A 6,968-nucleotide genomic window follows, 5' to 3' on the forward strand; every position below is an offset into this window, starting at 1 on the left:
TCATTTCGCGATCATTTTCCATGTGAGCCTCTGCCCTGCACAGCTCTGCATTGGGTGCTGAGGACATCAGGGCCATTTTCCCCATCCCCAGGGAGTGCAGTCGCCTGCAGGGAGAGGCAGATGGACAGATAAGGACTGTGCAGTGTGGCAGAAGCTGTGAGGGGTGTCCTTTGTAAGGATGGCAGGGGCAAAAGGCAGGTGAGGCCAGTTACCCTGGACAAAGTCAGAGGAGGCTTCCTGGAGGAAGTGACACTTACTTGAGTCTTAAAGATGATGGGGGTGTGGATGGGGTGTAGATTGGGCTGTGGATGAACCAGTGGAAGAAGAAGAGAGAAGATTTGAAGAGGAGGGTCCCAGAAGGGGAGACGTGCATTTGAGGGAACACAGGGTAGGCGATGGGTGGGGTTGGGAGGATAAGAGTCAGGGACAAGGGCTGAGCTTGGCTTCTCATCTCTCAACTCTTAATTATTGCTCTGGGGTGCAGGGACCCAGCCAGTGGCCAGCAGAGGGCACTTCTGCCTCTTCCAGCTGCAGAGTCTGGAGTCCTGGGGGTATTGAGCTTGTCAATAGTTTCATGTTGACATGGGTGGGGAAGCCGGGCTCTCAGGACCCTAGGGAGGATGTGCCCCAAGGGCAAGTGAGATCCAACAGAGATGATTAAGATGTAGCATGAGGAGGAGGCATGGCAAAGGACTTTAGCCAGTCCACACGTGCAGGGAGGTCACATGTGCAGAGAGGTCATCGGCAGTGCTGCCTTCTGAGATGGTAAAGAGATGGGCTTCAATCAGAATGTGAGTGCGTGGTGGCAGAGGAGGCTTGTGGCCACAGTGAAAGCAAAGGCTAGGAGTCAAAGACAGCATTCCAAGAGGATGCCCCGAGGGCAGCGGCAGCAGCAGCCTGGGGGGGTCTGGCATGTGGCCTCGCCTGCCTGGCATGTGGTCCCCTCCACCGCCTACCCTCCTTCTCTCTCCTTGAGCTTTTTTCCCTTCTCCTCCAAGGCAGTATCCGCTTCCCAGTCCTGAGCACTCCCGGCCTTCCACCTGCTCCCCAACAAACCCACCTGGAGCATCTGCTCCGGGCCGGGTCTTCTGGAGGTGGGGACTTGGCAGGACCCCAGGAAGGCCCCAGACCATTCCACTATGGGGGAGGCACAGACACTAACTAAACAAACCAGAGCTTCTGCCAGTTGTGGGCCCCATGCAGGGGATTCACAGGACCATGGACAGGTCGGGGAGGCCCCTGGGGACACGTCAGCTGAGACCTGAATGTCAAGCTGGAGGCTGGCATGAGGGCGAGACTCTTACAGGTAGAGCTCCCCGGACAAGGATGAGCGTGGTACTTTCAAGAGAGGGAGAAATCAAAGGGAACCCCTCGATTTTGACCCAAGCCACTAGGTAAACAGGAGGGCTGTTTTCTGAGGGATGGGGGACTATGGGAGAAGCCAGCTTTGGGAAGGAATCCAAAGCTCCGTTCTGGTCACCAGAAATCAGAGGTGCCGATTAATGGTGCACCTACAGTGTCACATAGACAGTTGGAAATCTGAGTGTGGGCCAGGCGCTGTGGCTCTCACCTGTTATCCCAGCACTTTGGGAGGCCAAGGTGGGAGGATAGCTTGAGCTCAGGAGTTCGAGACCAACCTGGGCAACATGGTGAAACTCTGTCTCTACAAAATATACAAAAATTAGCTGGGTGTGATCGCACATGCCTATAATCCCAGCTACTTGGGAGGCTGAGGTGGGAAGATTACTTGAACCCAGGAGGCAGAGGCTGCAGTGAGCTAAGATCGCACCACTGCACTCCAGCCTGGGAGACAGAGCAAGACTGTGTCCCCCCCACCAAAAAAAAAAAAAAAGAAGAAGAGAGAAATCTGAGTTTGGATCCTCGAAGAGAGGACAGGGGTGGGAGTCCGCAGCAGGTAGGTATCTAAGGCCAGGACAAGGTCTAACCAGGTCCAAGCTCATCCCAGTCATCACCCAACAGCCAGTAAGTCAGTAAGGTGAGAGACGAGGTGCTGGGGTAAGGAAAGCAAGTTTACCGGGAGAGCCAGCAAACCAGGAAGGTGGACTAGTGCCCTGAAGAACCTTCTTAAGTTTGTATGAACTTCAGGCTCCCTTTTCTGTCAAGGGAAGAGGGAAGAGGAGGGGGTTGAGGTCAAGAAGTAACTGACGACCACAGCCATGTGGGTGCGAGCTGGGGTCTGAGGAGGCTGTGAGACAGCTTTGTTCTCCGTCAGTTGGCTTCGGTTCAGATGAAGTGGGTCAGGCCATCGTGTTCCTATAAATCTTTAACAAAATACTGTTACTCATGTGTGTACACGCCCTTATCTCCTCAGGAGTTAGTTTTGAGAAAGGGGCTGTTATCATTTTTTCCTAAAGTTGAACTGCAAGTAATTAGCTGGTCTACATGCAAAGCTAAGCAGAAGCTTTCAGCCTAAAGCAGGAATGTCCGATCTTTTGGCTTCCCTGAGCCACAATGGAAGAATTGTCTTGAGCCACACATAAAATGCACAAACACAAATGATAGCTGACGATCTTTAAAAAGATCACACACAAAAAAATCTCATAATGTTTTAAGAAAATTGGCCGGGCGCAGTGGCTCAAGCCTGTAATCCCAGCACTTTGGGAGGCCGAGGCGGGTGGATCACGAGGTCAAGAGATCGAGACCATCCTGGTCAACATGGTGAAACCCTGTCTCTACTAAAAATACAAAAATTTGCCAGGCATGGTGGTGTGTGCCTGTAATCCCAGCTATCTGGGAGGCTGAGGCAGGAGAATCACTTGAACCCAGGAGGCAGAGGTTGCAGTGAGCCGAAATTGCACCACTGCACTCCAGCCTGATGACAGAGTGAGACTCCATCTCAAAAAAAAAGAAAGTTTATGAATTTGTGTTGGGCTGCGTTCAAAGCCTCCTGGGCCGCATGGGGCCCATGGGCCACAGGGTGTATAAATTTAACCCGAAAGGTATTATTACGAGGGCAGAGGCAAAATGGAGTCAGTTACGCTAAGCCTCCCTCTACTGTTGCAAGATTGCCCCAGGGATGAGGGACAAGAAGGGGCCGGGCCTCAGTCCTGATGCAGACATGTTCAGATGTGGAGGAGGAAGTGAAGGAGAACAAGGAGTGAAACCTGGAGAACCCCCTGTGTTCAGCAATCAGGTGAAAAGCATCCTCAGGAGGAGGGCGGGCTCTAGCTTGGCTGACGCTGCTGTGGGGTCAGGTGCAGCCACGGGCTGGGATCCGGCATCACGGAGGTCCTAGGTGCCCTTGACTCGAACCGTCCCTGTCTCCTGGAGCATCAGAGTCTGGTCCCATCTGCATTCCCTCCTGCCTGTGAGTGCCTCCCTCACATCCTGAAGGTGATGTCACCTCCGTGAAGGTTCTTCACAAGCAAAGGACGCCATGAGGAAGATCATCCAGGGTCACAGGGAGGGTGGGTTTTGGCTGAAGCTGTGAGACCAGTGCAGGGTTGCTGCAGGAATCTGGCGAGGTGGGGCAGTGCGTGGAACTGAGGCAGCAAGCACCCAAAGTCTCGCAGACTCAGGGTGGGGAGCCCTTTCCTAGCAAATGCTCACATGCAGACTCAGGTGTGGGGCCTGTCAGTACCGCAGCGGAGGCTAAAGACGCCTTTTCAGCCAGGCACAGTGGCTCATGCCTGTAATCCCAGCACTTTGGGAGGTCGAAGGGGGCGGATCAAGAGGCCAGGAGTTTGAGACCAGCCTGGCCAGCATAGTGAAACCCCATCTCTATTAAAAATACAAAAATTAACCAGGCATGGTGGCGGGCACCTGTAATCCCAGCTACTCAGGAGGCTGAGGCAGGAGAATCACTTAAACCCAGGAGGTAGAGGGTGCAGTGAGCTGAAACCGCGCCATTGCACTCTAGCCTGAGCAACACAGCAAGACTCCATCTCAAAAAAAAAAAAAAAAAAAAAAAAAAAAGAACGCCTTTTCATAACTGTGTGCATCTTAGGACAATCTTCCTGACACACTGTGCTCCAGATGGGAAACTGTGGTGCAGAGATGGAGGCCTGGTCCAGGGTCACCAGCCAGTAGGGCAGAGCCCTTCCTCTTGGGTTTGGGCTTGGGCTTGGCTCAAAGCTCAGAGGTCGGCTCACTGTGGCCCACGCGGAGGCCACACTGTGGTTCCGGCCTCAGTAGGTGCTCAGTTGGTGTCAGCCAGCAATTTATTAAGAGCAGCTCAAATTGAGCACCTACTTTGTTCCCTGGTACTTAATGTGGCAGGAATGGAAGGTGGGCAGTGGAGTGTCAGCTAGTCACTCCTGGTGTCAGCTGGTCCAGTCCCATCTGACACCCTGATGGGGTGGGCCTGGCAGAGTTGGTTCTCCCGAGGTGCCCTTGCCAGAGGAGCAGGCAGGGATGGGGGGCTCGTCACAGAGAGCGAGGATGGTGGAGATTTTTCATGCTCCAGCCTGCAGATGATTTTGGGTTCGAGGGTAGGCAAGGGTATGGGCCATCCCTGGAAGAGACGTCACTAGTCTCTTCCACACCCAGGCAGAGAAGCGAGGCCTGGCCTGGTGAGGAGGGATTGAGTTGGTGGGCTCCAAGATAGGGTAAGCAGCAGTTCGGGCGGGAGAGGACCCATTGGAGATGGAAGAAAATGCCTGTGGGGGACACAGCACCCAGGGGCCCGCATGCGAGAGGGAAGCTGAGGCAGACCCTCCCTCCTTGCAAACCCCGCTCCTGCGCACGGCCTGGCCTGGCCATTGTTTGGCCTTTTCCTGCAGCCCTGTTAGGTTCTGTAAGGAACCCAGCACTCACCTTCCAGGCTGCACTCCTCACCCCTGCCACTTCCAAAGCACCAGGCCTCCTGTTCTCTGAAGGCTGAGCCTCGGCGCCGGAGACTGTCCCACACATGGACTGAATGGGGCACACAGTGGCTCAGCCTCTGTCTCTAGAAGATGCAGGAAACTGAGAGGCCACGGCACCTCTTCTACAGCAGCGACCCAGGAGGAGCTCCCATCTGGAGGACGGACGCCCAGGGCAGCCCCGAGGCAAAGGCGCAGGACAGCTCGCCCTCTGGCTCTGCACCATGTCGCTCCTCAGTCTCCTGAGCAGGGGCCACGCAGGAGCTGGGGACATATCCCAGAGGCCCTGCTGGGGCCACAGGACATATCCATCATGTGTGATGAGTCACGGCGGCTATTTTCAGCTTCTTTAGCAAGGACACTGTGGTCTTTCTGGATTGCGTCTGACTTAGCGAGAAGCCCTGGCCTTTCTGACCAGGGAGGACTTGACCACGAGCTGAGATGCCTGAGAGGTGGCCCACACTGGTCCATTTGTGGGCGGTCATTCATGGTTAAACGCAAGTCTCAGAGGCCAAGCCCTGGGCCTCCTCTTGCCTCTGGGGATTTCATCTGCCCCCACGGCCAGGGAGAGTCACAACATAACATTTGCCCCAGCTCCATTCTGTCAAGATGCAAAAGAATGGGTAGTGAAAAGAGAGTCTCACCCCCTCCCCGGCCGAGGCTCCAGGGCCCCTGCTGGGAGCAGCCACCCCGTCTGTACACAAACGGGGACACACGCTCTGACCACAGCTCCATGCTTGCTTTCCCCTTCATTTATTTTAGCCATCAGGCCACATGAGTCTGTGAATGAGCTTGTCACTTTTATGAGCTGCATAAAGACCAGCTCCTCAGTGGTATCTCCTGCCCTCATCTCCTGCTCAGTGGTATCTCCTGCTCCTGAAGTCAGTGTGCGGTTCCAGAGAAGCTGTGCCAAGCCATAGCCTTAAGCACAGCCTGTGAATTTCTATTTGTTAGGAGATATGTCTCAGTTCATTGTATGAGTAAGTGCTGGCACTTAAAACACCAACGTCTGTGAATGATGCATTCTTTTTCTGAATGAATGACAGCAGATTTAAAGTTATTTGCTCTCATAATGCCAAACTAGGTTAGGAATATTTTTGTTTGCACAAAACAGAAATAGTTTCAAACTGTCTTAAGTAAGAGAGACGTCAGTGGCCCCTGTAAGCTGAGAAGGTAGAGTGAGCTGCAGGTACAGCTGGCTCCAGGGTTTAAACAATGTCATCAGAATCAGGTTACTTTCTCATTCTTCTACACACCTTCCCTCTGAAGGCTTAAGTCCCAGAATTCACTTGTAGAGGGATGGGGAATCAGTTTTGTGCCTGCCTGGTTTTAGGGTATAGATGTAGGTGGCAAAAATAATCTCTTTCCCAGAAGTCTAAGTAAAAATCTCACCTTGTCTCTGCACTACTTAGGCAAGGTTAAGTTGCAATGACAAATAGACCTCAAATTCTGTTGTAACGGCTCAGACTATAACACTGCATTTCACCGTCATGTAATACCTATGGTGGACCTTCTGGTCATTTCTCCATGTGGTTGTTCAAGGATCTGACTCGTTCCATCTTGTGGTTCACTGTCCCCTAGGGCAGGAGTCTGCAGACATTCCCTGGAAAGGGCCAGAGAGTCAACATTTAGGCTTTGAGGGTCTCTGTCACGTAGTCTCTTCCTTCAGTTTTTCTTCCTTCCTGCCTTCCTTCCTTTCTTCCTCTCTCTCCTCCTCCCCCCCTCCTTCCCTCCTTCCATCCTTCCCTCCTTTCCTTCTCTTTCTTTTCTTTTTTCTTTTTTCTTTTTTTCTCTCTTTCTTTCTTCTTTAAAAACATAAAAACCATTCTTGGCCAGGCACGGTAGCTCACACCTGTAATTCCAGCACTTTGGGAGGCCAAGATGGGTGGATCACTCGAGGTCAGGAGCTCAAGACCATCCTGGCCAACATGGCGAAACCCCGTCTCTACTCAAAATACAAAAATTAGCAGGGCATGGTGGTGGGTGTCTGCAATCTCAGCTACTCGGGAGGCTGAGGCAGGAGAATCACTTGAGCCCAAGGGGCGGAGGTTGTAGTGAGCCAAGATCTCACCATGTCACTCCAACCTAGGAAAAGAGTGAGACTTTGTCTCAAGAAAACCCACAAAAAAGGGTTCTTAACTTTTG

The sequence above is a fragment of the Saimiri boliviensis genome, chromosome 2 (genome assembly GCF_048565385.1).
Source record: "Saimiri boliviensis isolate mSaiBol1 chromosome 2, mSaiBol1.pri, whole genome shotgun sequence".
Classification (NCBI taxonomy): domain Eukaryota; kingdom Metazoa; phylum Chordata; class Mammalia; order Primates; family Cebidae; genus Saimiri; species Saimiri boliviensis.